This window comes from Ursus arctos, unplaced genomic scaffold (assembly GCF_023065955.2).
Source record: "Ursus arctos isolate Adak ecotype North America unplaced genomic scaffold, UrsArc2.0 scaffold_24, whole genome shotgun sequence".
NCBI classification, from domain to species: Eukaryota; Metazoa; Chordata; class Mammalia; order Carnivora; family Ursidae; genus Ursus; species Ursus arctos.
In genome coordinates, this window is record NW_026622919.1 from 50,601 (window position 1) to 68,690 (window position 18,090).

Sequence of the window (18,090 nt, forward strand, 5' to 3'; positions counted from 1 at the left end):
CTCAAACACCAGCACAGAAATAGCCATTTAAAACCAAGGCAGGAACCAGAAATAACCCAGAGGGCTCCATGCTCCTGGAGGCCGTGCTAGCGGTCACAGCCTCTGGTGGTCAGGGGACTGGGGGTCTGAGAGGTGGCTCGGCGCACCCCTGACCCTGAAGGCCCATGGCTGCCGCGAGGTGCAGGGACTGGGAGGAAGACCCAGCCAGGGCCCGTTCTGGCTCCAAGGCTGCTGCAGGGCCGCTCCCAGCCCACCAGGCGATGTCTGTTTAGAACCAGGGAGAAAACCTTTTCCCTCAATTGTTTTTTTTTTGTTTTTGTTTTTGTTTTTTAAAGATTTTATTTATTTATTCGACAGAGAGAGACAGCCAGCGAGAGAGGGAACACAAGCAGGGGGAGTGGGAGAGGAAGAAGCAGGCTCATAGCGGAAGAGCCTGATGTGGGGCTCGATCCCGCAACGCCAGGATCACGCCCTGAGCCGAAGGCAGACGCTTAACCGCTGTGCCACCCAGGCGCCCCTCAATTGTTCTTTTTAAAGATGGTTGCTCAGCATTGACACAGAAAAACATTCGACATAAAACTGGAGCCGTTCGCAGCTGCAAATGACCCAGAAATGATCGAAATGCACTGACCACAAAGAAAGGAACTTGTGCCCCAGGCAGGCCTCCTGTGCATGGGGGCAGCTAGGGGCCCTGGACATGCCCGAGCGGGCAGTGCTGGACTCCACAGTTGAGGGGACAGAAGAAGGAATCTGCTCTTATGGCTCTGCTCAGAGAGGCCACCCTGACAGAGACAGGGCGAGCCCCTCGTGTGTTCTGGATGTCCTGGTGATTCTTGGGGACTGCCCGAATCTCAGCATCTTCAGGACCGGGGTGGGGGGAGGACAGCCCAGCAGCCTCAGGTCCCACGTGGCCTCCGGGGCTTAGTGGGCTTGTGGTTCAGGTGGCTCTTGTCAGGCCACATGGCCTCCATCCCATTGGCCAGGTCGACCCCCATTGCCTGGTGACAGGCCAATGTCAGTCAGTGAACCTCCACCACTGACCCCCCCAAAAAGGCCCCCATATAGTAAAAGTTGCCCTGGTGCCTGGGGTTGTGGGCCTGGGACTGCGGCCGGCGCGCATAGCTGAAGTTCTCATTGGCCACCCAGTAGAAACTGGGGTACAAAGTGACAAAGGGGGGGACAGGATCTCCACACCCACATGACGCGGAACTTCATGTCCACATCCGCGCACACCAGGTCATCCACCTCACAGAGGAAGCGCTGCTCACAGAAGCGGCTGATCATCGCCATGTGCTGCATGGACACATCCTGCCAGAGCAGGGCACCGCAGACCTCAAGGACCACCACCCTCTGGCCTTCCCAGAGAGGCACACAGGCCCAGCAACTGGTGGTTGGTGAAGACGTACTAGGTGACGCTGTGTCCGCCATGAGGCACCGCGGACCTTGAGGAGCACCACCCACTGGCCCTCACGGAGGGGCACAAGAGTATGGCAGCTGGCTGATCGCTGAAGATGTACTAGGTGACGCTGTGTCCGCCATGAGGCACCGCGGACATTGAGGAGCACCACCCACCGGCCCTCACGGAGGGGCACAAGGGTACGGCAGCTGGCTGATCGCTGAAGATGTACTAGGTGACGCTGTGTCCACCATGAGGACCACCGCCCTCCGGCCCTCACAGAGGGGCACAAGGCACAGCAGCCAGCTGGTCAGTGAAGACGTACTAGGTGACCCTGTGTCCACCATAAGGACCACCGCCCTCCGGCCCTCACAGAGGGGCACACAGGCACAGCAGCCAGCAGGTCAGTGAAGATGTACTAGGTGACGCTGTGTCCACCATAAGGACCACCGCCCTCCGGCCCTCACAGAGGGGCACACAGGCACAGCAGCCAGCTGGTCAGTGAAGACCTAGTAGGTGACCCTGTGTCCCACCATGAAGTGCTTCTTTGCCGTCTGCAGGACCAGCTCCAGGAAGACCACATAGCTACAGGGACAGGGTGAGAGGAGGGTCACTGCCAGAGGCTGGCAGCAGGACCCTGAAACTGAGGGCCATAGACCTGTGTACCTTCTTCAAGGGGTCAGGCCCTGGGCTGCTTTAAGCAACAGCCACTCTCCTGGCCTCTCCTGAGTGAGTCTGCCCATGGGGCCTCCCTACCTTCTGCTCCCAGAGATGGGGGCCGTCAGCACCCCATCTTACAAAGGGGTGCCTAAGGCTTAAGAGGTTGGAAGCCCATGCAGCCACACATGGACTCCAGCATGCTGGAGCCAGGAACACGCCCCCTGTGCTGAGCTCCCGGGCAAACCCCCAGGTCCTGTCCCCACCTGCCAGGAGCGGAGCACCTTGGGGCACAGCCCTTGTTTCCATGCCCTACAGTAGAACCAGCAGGGCCGGCCACCAGCCCCATTTTGTTTTGAGTGGGATGTCACCGGCCCCCACAGAGCTGTCTCCACCTCTGTAAGGTCCTCCCTTCAAGGCTACTGGGCATCCTGCTGACAAGGTCCTCAGTAAACCCCTGGTATTCCTAGGAGGGGTCACCCTCGAACTCCCCCAGGTCAGGAATCAGGTCCAGCCCATGGTCAGGGAAGGGGAAAGAGGACCTCTGGAAGAAGAAGGAGCTTGCTTAGGCCCCAGCCTTGAATCCAAGGGTGTAAGCTTCCAGGTCCAGGTCTACATCTCCCCAGACAAGAAGTTGGGAGTCTTGTCCAACCACCTCACATGACTGGTCCCCCTTTGAGGGGACTATCTGCTCCCCACCATAGGGACAGCAGCTCCCCCATCATCAAGCAAGTTTGGTGAGCCCTCTGAGACTGATTTTTTATGCAGACACTAAGGCTACGTCCTTACACCTGCCCCATCACGGGCAGGTTAGCAAATTGCTCACATCGGGAAGGCGGGCACTACATTTAAATAGCGGACAGGCACATTCAACCAGCAGACATGAGTCAGGTCCTCAGGGGGCAATTCGGGGCCCAGCCAATGGGGAAACAAGCCAAACATGAAGCAGGGGGAGAGAAGAGTGCTCCTGGCAGAGGGCACAGTGAATGCAAAGTCTTGGACTCAGGCCTGAGGCACATGTGGGACAATCATACCCCTGGGTGGCCCACAGAGGGGCAGGCCGTGGTGGGAGGGGTGAGGCTGCAGAGGATGGGCAGGAGGGGAGCAGACCACAGAGAGGCCCAAATGTAATGTGTCGAAAAGATCACTCTGGTTACTGGAGGAGAATGGGCTCTGTGCAGAAGAGGACAGGGAGACCCCTAACCCTAACCCAACCATAACCCTAACAACCCGTAACACCAATCCTAACCACTAATACCAACCCCAATGAAATCATCACAAAATCAGCAAATACATCCCTACACCCGTCTTAAGATAGATGTAAGAAGCCTGATCAGAAAAATTGCAAAACCAAGAGCTCTTAAATATATTGTACATCATAAGTGTCTCTTCACAAACATCTCAAAGATTGTTCAATATAGTGAAACCAAGCAATGTTATACTCCACAATAAATTTTTAAATAAAAACATGTGGTCATATTAATTGATGCAGAAAAGGTTCTAACCAAAATCCAAAGTCTGTTGCTGATATAAACACTCATGAAAACAGGAATAAGGGGTAATTTTTTTTTCAATAAATCTATAGCAAACACCATGCTCAAGTCTGAAGATTGACAGCTCTACTCCGAAATCAGGAACAAGGACAGGATGCTGGCTTTCACAGAAGGGTAGATACTGTGTGATTCCACCTGTATGAGGTATCTAGAGACAGAAAGTTGAACGTGGCTGCAGGGCTGAGAGGAAAGGGGAATGGGGAGTTAGTGTTTCATACATACAGTCTCCCTCAGGGAGAAAGAAAAAGTTCTAGAGAATGATGTACAACCATGTGAACTCACCTAAGGCCAGAGAACTGTGACCCTGAAATGTTTTAAGTGGTAAATGTTACTATGTTTAGTCACAGTGAAAAAATTAAGGACTGATGCATGTCACCACATGGACGGACACTGAAAACAGCCCAAGCGACATAAGCCTCCAGAAAGGCCACCCAGATTGGAGCCATCTGTGCTCCTTAAATCCATCAGGGTTGTGCAAATACGGGAAAGTCTCGGGAGCAGTTGCAGAAGAAGAAAACTGGATCCGAATGGAGCAGGACATTTCAGACAGCAGGGCAGGTGGCAACAGTTCAAGTGGACCTGTGGTCTGGATTATAATAGGGAAACTGCGATGATTTCCTCGTTCAGGGCTATGTGGTGGTTCCGCAGGATGGTGTCCCTGTTCGGGGTAAAACGCACTGAAGTATCCCGTGTGAAGTGGCAAATGTGGTAAAGAAACGACAGCTGGGGAGTCCGAGTGTGGAGATAAAGCATATTTGTGCTGCTGTGACAGGTTCACTGCACCTTGAAATCACCGCAGAGTCAAGTACTCTTACAAACAACCAGGTCAGCACCAGGTCACAGGAGCAGAGCCCACATCAAGCTTCCTGATGGAGGCCAAGTCCTCCCAGACCCGGTTCGCCCACTGCGGAGAGACCACTCACCAGTGTAGGAAGCCACAGGTTAGCAAGAGACTCATGCGAGGATGACATCGGGGGCCCCTGTGTCTCGGGTGCAAGAGAAGCAGCGGGATCTGGAATTCGAATTTTCCACAACGCTCCACCAAAAACTGGTTAGAACTGTGAAAATGCGTGAAGGGAAGGCTCAGTCAAGTGGACTAGGGTCGCCAGAAGGGTCGCTGGGCGGGGGAGCCAACCGCTCAGTGTCAATTACACGAACAACTGTCAATTACAGACCCCACATTGAAGCTCCACAGCAGAGACTCATGAGTCACAGGCCCCAAAGGGGAAGACGCGGGTTTTACCTCCTCCAAGAAGTCACCACGCCTGCAGCACAGTGGGTGAGAACCTAACATCACCCCGAACCTCGCTTTTCTCCAGAACAACCCACCGAACTTCCTCCTCCTCCTCCATGAAGTACTGAACAGGGAACAGCCCTGCTCTCGGACAGCCCTGTCCTCGGACACCCGTTAGACACCAACGACAGACGTCGAGTGAGATGGACAACCCCGCTCTCCAACACCCATGAGACACCAACAACAGACGTCGAGGGAGACGGTCAGCCCTGTCCTCGGACACCCGTGAGACACCGACGACAGACGTCGAGGGAGACGGTCAGCCCTGTCCTCGGACACCCGTGAGACACCGACGACAGACGTCGAGGGAGACGGTCAGCCCTGTCCTCGGACACCCGTGAGACACCGACGACAGACGTCGAGGGAGACGGTCAGCGCTGTCCTCGGACACCCGTGAGACACCGACGACAGACGTCGAGGGAGACGGTCAGCGCTGTCCTCGGACACCCGTGAGACACCGACGACAGACGTCGAGGGAGACGGTCAGCGCTGTCCTCGGACACCTGTGAGACACCGACGACAGACGTCGAGGGAGACGGACAGCCCTGTCCTCGGACACCCGTGAGACACCGACGACAGACGTCGAGGGAGACGGTCAGCCCTGTCCTTGGACACCTGTGAGACACCGACGACAGACGTCGAGGGAGACGGTCAGCCCTGTCCTCGGACACCCGTGAGACACCGACGACAGACGTCGAGGGAGATGGACAGCCCTGCTCTCGGACACCCGTGAGACACCGATGACAGACGTCGAGGGAGACGGACAACCCTGTCTTCGGACACCCCTGAGACACCGACGACAGACATGGAGGGAGACGGACAGCCTATCTTCGGACACCCATGAGACACCAACGACAGACGTCGAGGGAGATGGACAGCCCTGTCACGGACACCCGTGAGATACCGACGACAGATGGACACCCCTGAGACACCGACGACAGACGTTGAAGGAGAAAGACAGCCCTGCCTTCCGACACCCGGGAGACACCGATGACGGACGTCGAGGGAGGTGGACAGCCCTGTCCTCGGACACCCAGAGACACCGATGACAGAGGTCAGGGAGACGGACAGCCCTGCCCTCGGACACCCCTGAGACACCGACGACAGACGGACACCCGGGAGACACGACAGACGTCGAGGGAGACACTCGGAGACAGGAAGACACTCTGCGCTCGGGAAGAACCGACGCCGTGAGAACACCTGCTCTCCCCACAGCCGTCTGTCTGCAGAGCGCGCGCCGTCGCTACCGAACCTCCAGACACCGAACCGACAGCCCGGACCGGGTGTGGACGCGGGGAGGACCCTGCGGGGCCGAGGCCGGTGGAGCAGGAGCACCAGGCGGCCAGAGGCTCCCTAACTGCAGACTGCCTGCGGAGCCCCCAGAACCGGATCCGTGTGCGCGTAAACACGGACCCGCGGACCAGCCCAGCGGATCCGGGCCCAGAGAGGGGAGACCCCACAGCCCCGCGCGCAGCCCCGCCAGGGACCCCACGGCACCGCACACAAACCACGGAAACCCCACCGTCTACACAGCGCGCCCCTCCTCCGCGGGGTCCTGTGAGCACGGACCCCTCAGCAGTCCCGGCTCAGGCGGCTTCTCCTCACCTTCTCCTCCCGCGGTGGGTGCTGAGGAGACTCGGGTTCTGTGGGTGTGGACACCGCTCCATGTCCTCCACTGCGGGTCCTTTCGATGTGGACGCGGAAACACGTCCTCCACTGCAGGTCCTGTCCGCGTGGACGCGGCCCCATGTCCTCCCGAAGTCTCCACAGCGGATCCTGAGGAGGCCAAGCTCCTGTCGGTGTGGACGCGCACCCACGTCCTCCACTGCGGGTCCTTTCGGTGTGGACGCGGAAATACGTCCTCCCGAAGTCTCCATAGCGGATCCTGAGGAGGCCGGGCTCCTGTCAATGTGGACACAGACCCACATCCTCCACAGCAGGTCGTGGGGAGGCCGGGCTCCTGACCGTGGATGAGGCCCCACGTCCTCCCAGGGCCTGGGCGTCACCACAGACGGTCCTGAGGACTTGGAACGCCCCTCAGCTCCCGGAAAGCGCATGCCCAGCGGGAGTCACGGAGCGGGACTCGGGCGCCCCCTGCGGGCGGTGGGGGCGGTGCAGGGTGGGGTGCGCTCAGTTCAGTGGAGGCACCTGTCCCTTCTGGAGTCCAGCTGAATCCATTATATTTTGAAAATTCAAACTGAAATGGAGTCCAATTACCCCTGACATCTCCAGAAATAGAAACAATTAATTAGAAACCATACAGAATTAAGTGAAATGCAGGCACAAGCATTACAACTTACACCAAAATTCATTCAACATTGTAGATAAATTTAAAATGTAAAACTGTCAAAAAGAAAACATAAAAGAATATCTACATGACCTTGGGTTTGGTGATGAGTTTTAACACAACACCAAACGCCAATCCACAAAAGAAAAAAAACTGATAACATGAACTTCCTAAAATTAGAACTTCTGCTCTGTGAAAGACCTTGCTCAGAAACTAAAAGACAAGCCACAAACTGGGAGAAAATATTTGCAAAATATATATCCGGTAAAAGATCTGTATTCAAAATATACAAAAAACTATCAGAACTGAACAGTAAGGAAACAAACATCCGAACTGATAATGGGTAAGGGTCTGAAAATGCCTGGACAAAGAAGATATGCAGACACAGAATAAGCATACAAAAATATGCTCAACGTCATCATTAGGAAAGAACAACTGTAAACGACAGTGAGACAGCACTGCACACCTATTCCAAATGCTGAACTCCAGAAACAAGAATACCAACTGCTGGAAGGCGAGGAATGGCAGCAACTGTCCCTTCAGAAGACAGTTTGGCCATTTTCTCCAAACCTAAATAAGTCTCACGTTAAGGTCCAACAAGTGTACTTCTAGTATTTAGACCACTGCTGTGAAAAGCTATTTCCAAACAAAAACATGCAGTTATGCACAGCAGCTCTATTCATGGTGGTTACAAACTTAACGAAGCCAGGATGTCCTTCCGGTAATGAATCCATAAGCACACTGAGTGCATCCGTGTGAAGGAAGCAGAATATGCCAGGCAACATGTGCCTCTTTGGCACAAGGGTTATTTGGGTGGATTAATTTTAAGAAACAGCACACATGGGAGAATCTCTGACAACTGGGTAGAAGTTGCTGTTTGGTGAGTGAAAGGTACGCTGATAAAGGAAAGCTCCATTGGTAGGCCTGTCTCCCTCTGTATCAGGAACAGAATGACTAAATCTCAAGAAACTCTTACTGAAAGAAAAAGCACAGACTTAAATCTGTGTAACAACCATTCCCTCACTTACTGTGCTCACCTGATAACATCCCTTAACTGGCCTTCCCACCACCTAAAATCTTTTGGTCTTTAGTTGAAGATGGCATTTAGAGTGAGGGCTGGGTCACTTCAAGGGGTTACTCCGTTTTCCTGGGTGTCTCCCATGAATACAGGACATTTGAATGATATTAAACTTTGACTTGTTTTTCTCCTGTTAATCTATTCAGCAATAAAAATAAATGAACCATCACCCCCACACAATGACATGGATGAACTTTACACGTATTTTTCTAAGTCAAAGAATCCAGTCTGAAAAAGTTACACACTGAGTGACCCCATTTGTAGGAGATTCTGGAAAAGGCAAAACTAGAGGTGATAAAATGATCAAGGGGTGAATTCCATCATATTTTAATGATTTGTACCTGCCATTATTCATTTGTCAAAACCCAAACATTTTGGGGCACCTGGCTGGCGCAGTCGGTGGAGCATGCAACTATTGATCTTGGGGTTGTGAGTTCGAGCCCCATTTGGGTGTGGAGATTACTTAAAAATAAAATCTTTAAAAAACACAAACAAACATGTTTACATCCCCAAGAGTAAATCAAAAGCTACTGAAATAAAGTTACTTAGGATGTGGGAGTGTCGCAGGGTGGTGTAGGGACCAAGGGCAGGCTGCCCCAAATCTGCCACTTTGACATATATATTTTAAATAAAAGTTACTTAAGAGACAGCCTATGTAAGAGGGATGCTCAAACCCTCCTCTGTCCCCCGAAGCAGGAAATCTATCTGCACATGAAGATCTCCCTGTACCAGGAGGTGAAAAGACTTCCTAATCACCAGAAATGGGAAGTTTAGAGCCCAGAAGGCTGCATAAACAACCCTTGTTACTTTTGACTAACTTACTACCCCAGCCTGAATTCTGTTTAGAATTCCTTACTAATTGAAGCTCCCAAGGTTGTTTTCCTTCTTCTGTGAATTTCTCACAGATTTATTTTCTCTTTGTCCACAAAGTATAAAACCTGCCTGCCTTGGTCATTTAATCATGTGTACATGATTAAACTTTGTGGGTTTTTCCCTCCTGTTAATCTGTTTCATGTCAATGTATAATTCCCAATCCATCTGAAAGAACCTTGAAATGAGCAAAATTTCTTCTGCCCCTTCAGTGGGATACAGAAAATGACAAAGAATCTAACTGTACTGGAAATGTATGAAAAAACACCCACTGCAGGTTGTATGGCAGAAGATGCTGACCTAAGTAAACTTTGGAAACAAGTGGAATCTGTAGACTAAAGGAAAAAGCTCTTCCCCATCAGGGTGGTAGCTAACCGATCTGAAAACTCCCCATCTGTAATCTGGAATGGGGCAGTGAATTAAATACATGGCAGGTGGTGAGAGCCAGTTTGTCACTGTTGGAGTAGAAAGCTACAGATCAGCCAAGGAAGAATATCACAATACAACCAGGTTGGAGACATCGGCATGAACTCCTCTTCGGCTCAGTACGGATACACACAGTACCACATGGACATCTTTAATTAGGTGTGTTTACATTGGTTGGAATACATGCATATATTGCCTTCCGTTGTCTGCTGAGCACATTCAGTTCCCACAGGCAAGACTTTAATACCATTCTCTAATAAAAGGAGCCAGAGCTCTTCTAAGATATTGCTAATAGTAGGACTGAGACTGTAAATATAGGAGCCAGGATAATCTTGAAGTATCAGAAAGTAAAGAAGTACCACAGAAAACCCCACAAAGATGGAATGATGTCCACAGAAAACAGGAGACAATGGAAAACACTGGTAAAAAATAAATGATTTGTTAAAAAGAAACCACAGGCCCCAAATGGAGTCACTTAACATTAAGAGACCCGGGTCAGCAAACGAGGTCTTACCGCCTAACCCAACTGCAGTTTCACACACCCCCACCTCCAAGTAAACTTTAACCAGTCAACCAGGAATATGTACTGAATGGCCCCTTCTGTTCCCCTTAGGAGGGCAACCCTGCCTTAAACAATGCATTGTTTGCTAACGATTTCCTTTTTTCAATTCCCTGTCTGCTTTTAAAAGCCTTTCCTTCCGTGCAGCTCAAAGGAGGTCCTTTCTATTTGCTAGATGGGATGCTGCCCAATTCATGAATTGTTCAGTAAGGCAATGTGATCTTTTAAATTGCTCAGTTGTATTTTTTATTAACAGATTACACAGGTTTTTACAATTGGGGTTGAATAGACCTCTTCTAACAGAATTCCAAATAATAAATATAGACAGACCCTCAGCTACCCATCAAGGAGGTGCAGCTGACTCCCCTCTCCTAAAGTGTGTGGGCTCCGCACAGTGTCTTCCTACTCACGAGGACACACCATAGGCACCTGGGAAAGTAACTTCATGGTGGGGAAGCCCGACCAACACAGCCTCAGGTGACCAAGGTTAACACAGACAGTGACAAGTGTTCCTTCCTGTACAGTGATGACAGAGCACTTTACCTCTGTGATCCGCTTCCCTGAAAACCACAGCCCCCGTCTAACCATGAGAAAAACAAGTAAATCCCGTCTATGTACAGGTCTATGTACAAAATGCCTGACCTGTCCTTCTCAGCACCATCCAGGTCATCAAAACAAGACAAGTCACAGCCAAGCAGAGCCTAAAGAGACATGATGACCACATGTCACGGGGTGCCCTCACGGGATCCTGGAACCAGAAAAGGTAGAACAGAGGGAACCTGGATAAGTATGGACTTCAGTAAATAATAACGTATCAACATTTGTTCATTAATTGTGACAATTTATGACAAATTTAAAGGTTAAATAAGAGAAACCTCTTACATCAGACTGAAAACCTAGAGGAAATGGGTGATTTCCTAATAAAAATGCACATTAACAAAATAGACCCTAAAATAAGGAAAAAACAAGCAGACCAATTAGCCATCCAGGGCCTCTTCCTCGTGCTGATTCTCGTGCTGAGGTGGATAGAGGGATGAGTGAAATAGATGAAGCGGATTAAGGGGACACTTTTCTTGATGACCACTGAGTAATATATAGAATTACTGAATCACTCTATTGGACACCTGAAACGAATGTAACACTGTATGTTAGCTCTACTAGAATTTAAATAAATTTTTTTAAAAAATTTTTCTTTCAGGAACCTCTTTGAAAAAGCTTTTCCTGTGCAATGTGCATAAGCCCTACTTGGGAGGATTCACTCTACAATAATTATTCACTCTATGCCTCGAATTCAGATTTCACTGAGTTCTTGCACTCTACCTGTGGATCCCAGCCCACGGGAGCCATGGTCCTTTTCCGTCCAGGCTCAGCACCTATGCATTCAACATTGGAAGTAGAGACACATGTCACTTCACAGTCCAGGAAGCTATTATTGTTTCTGTTTTAGTGTGAGATAGTCACAGACTGTGGGACAGGTTTCAGAGCAGGTTTATTATGGATCCTGGATCTCTACTTCAATGGTCATTACCTGGATCCATTTGGCTAATAGGTTCCCTGTGGATGGTCTTGATTCCAAGCACATACACAGAAGATGCAAAGGTGGGTGGGCTTGGATGGGACAGGAAGAAGACCAATAACAGACGAGTGTACGACCCCTCCCCTGATCCAGGAACTGCTACGGGAGAGGGTACAGGAGGAAGAATCCATGTGAAACTCCAAGGTCACCAGGTGAACACAGGAGGCACAGGTCAAGGGATCTGGAGATGCAGGGCTTGGAGGCTGCTCTGAGCTACCTCTGGGAGGGAGGAAGGAAGTGAGGGAGGGAGGGAAGGAATGAGAAGGAGACACTGCCTGCCCCTGGCCCATTCCAGCTGCCCACCGCTCTGGCACACATCAGTCTACACAGCTGACACAGCCTATGCTCAGGGTTGACTGGCTCAGGTCCCTCAATCCTCAGTGGGACAGCTGGCCCCAGGGCTCAGAGACATGCTGAGGGAGATGAGAGGGAAAGCTGCCCCACCCAGATCATCCCCTCCTTGAGCAGACAGCCCTTCAGAACTGCTAAAAAAAAAACCCACTAACAGGTTTGAAAGACATGCCATGGATGAACCAAGGCATAGAGATATGTAAAATAACATTCATTTTTAAGTTCAGAGCTGTCATCTCAGGAAGTGGGGAGAGCTTCCCTGAGGAAGACTGAGGGGAGGGCAGGCCATGCTGAAAAGGGAGACGTGGATCTCCTGATTGGGGACCTGCAGCCCCCTTCCAGGGCAGGGCATCGTCCTCACCTCATGGGGGATCCATGGAAGTGTTCCATCAGGGGACTGACAGGGCCAGAGGTGGGTCTCGAGAAGGCTACCCTGGCATCAGACTGCACAGGGCACCAGGGACGAGGGCCCAATGGAGGACGGGCAATATCCCGGAGGCCATGGGGCAAGAGCAGAGGCACATGACCTTGAAGATGATGATGAAAAGCAGGAGGTGGCAGCATGGAGCCGGCCCGAAAGTGCCATGGGAGCAGTGCCCACAGCTACACTGACGGTGCCTTCTGAGCCAGGTGTGGCTGACTTCAGTGGGCTCCAGACCAGTCCTGACCACAACCTTAGGAAGTGTGCACCACCCCGGCCTCCTATCCCCTTGCAGCTGCTAGGAATCATGGTCACAGACCCTGGTCAGCTTTCGTGGAAACCAAGCAGTGGCTCCCCTGCACGCTGCCCCTCTGGTGGCGGTCCAGTGCGACCCTCGTGCCTGGCCAGAGACTGATGTCTACCTGTCTCCACACAACTCCGCAGACAGGAGGGTGTCCCTGAATTCCACAGCACCTGATGAGACAGATCCACAGACCCCAACACCCAGTGGGTCACTCGGGACCTCACCTATGGTCATGAAGCTCACCATGCCCTATTTCTGTCACTTCCCACAGAAAGCCTGGTTCTGACCCCCACAATACCATCCATCCTGGTTGCTGATGTGTGGTCATGCCACGAACCCACATGGCACCTTTCTTTTAGAGAAGGCTACCCCTGCACCTCGTAGAAAATATTTCTAATGAAGTAAAGTCCATCAGGACTACGGTGTGAACGGTAGCACACAGTCTGCATGGTAGTAGTCAGTAATTCTAACAAGGGCTGACCCCCCCCTCCCATCTCACAAAACCTTCCTCTGTCCCCACAGAACTCACGGTCTGCCCTCAGAAAAACCCCCAGGAAACAAACCTTTAATCTGAATGCTCCCTTCACCTTCTGGTTCAAATCTTGTCCAACCACAATGATATGAAACAAGAAAACAGTCTCAAGAAGAAAATGGGACATGATGGGTAGTAAGGAGGGCACGTATTGCATGGTGCACTGGGTGTTATACGCAACTAATGAATCGTCGAACTTTACGTCAAAAACCAGGGATTTACTGTATGGTGACTAACATAAAAAAAAAAACATTAAAAAAATAAGAAGAAAATGGGACAGTCAAAAGTATGTGGAGATTGGGGCGCCTGGGTGGCTCAGTCATTAAGCATCTGCCTTCAGCTCAGGTCGTGATCCCAGGGCCCTGGGATCGAGCTCTGCATCAGGCTCCTTGCTCAGTGGGGACCCTGCTTCTCCCTCTCCCACCCCCCTGCTTGCGTTCCCTCTCTCGCTGTCTCACTCTCTGTCAAATAAATAAATAAAATCTTTAAAAAAATATGTGGACATTTAACAACATGCTACTGAACAACCAACAGTCAAAGAAGAAATCAAAAGAAATTTTAGAAGTACCTTGACACAAACAAAAAAGAGAACCTACAAAAACTTATGGGATGCAGCAAAAGTAGCTCTAAGGGGGACGTTCATAGAAATTCAGGTCTTCGTCAATCCATGAGAATGCTCTCCAATAAACAACCTGATTTTATGTAGTAAAGAAGTAGAAAAAAAAAAAAAACAACAACAAGCAAAGCCCCAAATTAGTAGAAATAAGGAAATAACAAAAAGGAATGCATAAATAAATCCAATGGGGACAAAGAAGACCAAAAAATCAATGAAAATAAGAGCTGCCTTTTTTGGAAAGAAAAACAAAACTGACAAACTTAGCTAGACTCACCAAGAAAGACAGAGGACTCAAAATCAGGAAAGAAAGATAATGGATTCCCGTCTCACATCAAAATCAAAAGAACACAAGCAGCAAACTCTTCGACCTTGGACACAACAACTTCTTGCAAGACACGTCTCTAAAGGCAAAGGAAATAAAAGCAAAAATGAACTATTGACACTTCATCAAGATAAAAAGCTTCTGCACGGCAAATCAAACAATCAACAAAACTAAAAGGCAACCTATGGAATTGAAGAAGATATTTGCAAATGATATTACAGATAAAAAGGGCTGGTATCCAAGATCTATAAAGAACTTCTCAAACTCGACACCCAAGAAATGGGCAGAAGACACAAAGAGATACTTCTCCAGAGAAGACATACAAATGGCCAACAGACACATGAAAAAATGCTCCACATCACTTGCCATCAGGAAAATACAAATCAAAACTACAATGAGATACCACCTTACACCAGTTAGAATGGTTAAAATTAACAAGACAGGAAATAAAAAATGTTGGAGAGGATGTGGAGAAAGGGGAACCCTCTTACACTATTGGTGAGAATGCAAGCTGGTACAGCCACTTTTGAAAACAGTATGGAGGTTCCTCAAGACGTTAAACACAGAGCTACCCTACGACCTACCAATTGCACTACTGGGTATTTACCCCATAGACACAGAGTAATGAAAAGAAGGGGCTCCTGTATCCCACTGTTCATAGCAGCAATGTCCATAATAGCCAAACTGTGGAAGGAGCCAAGATGTCCTTCAGCAGATGAATGGACAAAGAAGATGTGGTTCATCTATACAATGGAATATTACTCAGCCATCAGAAAGGATGAATACCCACCATTTGCACCAACATGGATGGACAAGGAGGGGATTATGCTAAGTGAAATTAAGTGAAGCAGAGAAAGACAATTATCATATCGTTTCACTCCTATGTGGAACGGAAGGAATAGCATGGAGGACATTAGGAGAAGGAAGGGAAAAGTGAAGGAGGGGAATGAGATGGGGAGATGAACCATGAGAGACTATTGACGCCGGGAAACAAACTGAAGGTTGCAGAAAGGGAGGGGGTAGGGGAATGGGTTATCTTGGTGATGGGTATTAAGGAGGGCACATGTCATAATGAGCACTAGGTGTTATATGCAAGCAATGAATCATGGAACACTACATCAAAAACTAATGAAGTACTGTAGGGTGACTAACATAATTTTAAAAAAAGAGGAAGATATGAAATCCATACAGGAAAACTGTCAAAATTTGCAAATGACATGAAATCCCTAAAGATTCCACAAAAAACTGTTAGAATAAACACATTCAGTAAAGCTGGAGGATATAAAGTCAACATACAGAGACCTGTTGCATTTATTTTTTCAGATTTTATTTATTTATTTGACAGGGAAAGAAAAAGCATGAGCAGGGGGAGTGTCAAACAGAGGGAGAAACAGACCCTCACTAAGCAGGGATCCCAGGACTCTGGGATCATGACCTGAGCTGAAGGCAGACGCTTCACCGACGGAGCCACCCAGATGACCCAACTTCTTGCATTTCTGTATACTGATGACACACTTTCGCAAAGAGAAATTTAAAAAGCAATGCCATTTACAATTGCATCCAAAAAAAATCTAGGAATAAAAGTAACCAAGAAGGAGAAAGACATAGTACACTCAACACATGGCAGAAAAGAAATGAAAAATATGTGTGTCGAGGGGGGCAGGATGTATGGGTCAAAGATTTGGAAGGCAACACAAACAAATGGAAGCATACGCCATGCTCCTTAACTGGAAGAGTTAATTATGTGAACATGTCCATCGTACCCAAAACAATCGACAGATGTGATGAAATCCCTATTTGAATTCCAGTGGCATTATTCGAGGAAATAGAAGACAGTCCTAAAACTCATATGGAATCACAAAAGACCCCAAATACCCAAAGCAACCTGGAGAAAGAAAGCTGCAGTCAACACACTCCTGGATTTCAAGCTAGATTACAAAGCTGTTGTCATCAAAACAGGATGGTACTGGCAGAAACACAGGCACCAGGTCAGTGGAACAGAACAGAAAGCTCAGGAACTTACCCACACATAGATGATCCTAACTTACGACACAGCAGCAGAAGATATGCCATGGGGAAAGGACTGTCTCTTCAGTGAGCGGTAACAGGCAAACTGGACACTAAATGCAGAAGAATATAACTGGGCCACTTTCTTACACCACACACAAAATTTTTAATGGATGAATGATTTGAACATAAGACCTGAATCCATAAACCTCCAAGAAAACACGGGTACTAACTTTCTCGACATTGGTTTGGGCAAAGAGTCTTCAGATCGGACACCAAATGCAAAGCAACAAAAGCAAAAATAAACAAGTGGAACAACATCAAACTGAAATCTTCCACACGGCAAAAGAAACCATCAAAAACTTAAAAGGCCACTGACCCAATAAGAAAAATATATCTGCGAATCATATGTGTGAGAAGAGGCTAATATCCAAGATACACACAACACTCATACAAATCAAAACAAAAAAAAACTGTATAAAAAATGGGGAGAATATGTGAATAGATACTTTCCAAAGATGGCACACAGGTGCCAACAGACAGAAAAAGTTGTTCAACATCACTAATCATCGTCAGGGAGACATAAGTCAAAACCACAATCAGCCATCACCTCACAACTGTTGCAACGGCAATCGTCCCAGAGGCAGACGACGGGACCCTGTGCACTGTTGGTGGGAATGGAAATTGGTGCAGCCACTGTGACAAACGGTATGGAGGTTCCTGAAAAAATAAATGCAACTACCACATAACCCAGGAATGGCTCTACTGAGTATTTGGAGAACACAAAAACACTGCCTCAAAAAGACAGATGCACTCCCACGTTCACTGCAGCATTATTCACAATAACCAGACATACAAACACAGACCTTGGGGGCCTTATGCCAAGTAACTCAGACACAGAAAGACAAATACCAGATGCTCTCATGTACATTCCACGTGGAATAAACAAATACTGAACGCATAGATACTGAGAACAGATGGGTGGGTGCCAGATTCGGGGATGGGGTGGTAGAAACAGGTGAAGGTGGTCAAAGTCTCAATGTTTGAGTGATAAAATCCGACAGTCATGAAATGTTCTGTCCAGCATGGAGACTAAAACTAACCCCGCAGGATGAGGTATAGGTTTCCCTGCTCTTTGAAAGTACAGTGCTCCTGGGAAACCTTCCACAGCAGAAATGGTGTAAAGAAGGAACTACCATTAATTTACACAGAAAAATTAGAGAGCGTGCTCAGACTCCAAATTTCCTTCTCTTTGGCTTTTCTTAGGGCCTCGGGATACAACTTCCTAACAGATGACGAAAATAAATGGAGATAAAGCACAGCAGAGGCTCACAGACACAATTCAAAGTGCTGGTGGCTGGATGCGGAGAGCGGTTCCCAGCGGAAGGAGCTGGTTGAGGTGCACGCTGCCTCTGTCGTGCTTCTCCCCAAAACAGATGCTGAACACGATTCTCACTGTTCGACTTTTTTCATAAGAGGGAAATCCTCTTCAGGTCTCTTCCTCTTACTGAAGCCGGGTAATAACGTAGATCTTTCAAGAAAGCCAAGTGTCTTACTGTGAACGTTTAAAAAGTGGGGGATACTTGTACTTGAGCATTGCTGAGGGAGGAGATGTGAAAGGTTCTCCCAGACACAAACCTCAGCAGATCCACCAGGAAAGGCCCCTTCTTCAGCATGGGGAACACGGACTACCTCCTACCCCCAGAAACCTTCTTCCCTTCGCTCAGGACAACGCATAACAGCTGGGAGTCACCCCAATTCCTCCTTTCTCCCATTCCCAATATCTAACCCACTGGCAAATCCTGTGAGCTCCATCTTCAAAATGTACCCAGAATAGGTCT

At 49.0% G+C, this 18,090-nt stretch overlaps 1 pseudogene; it reads right to left on the reverse strand.

Moving 5' to 3' along the window:
- Positions 1-682: 682 nt before the first annotated feature.
- On the reverse strand, positions 683-1,613 carry LOC113250199 (histo-blood group ABO system transferase 2-like; annotated as a pseudogene).
- Positions 1,614-18,090: the final 16,477 nt, after the last annotated feature.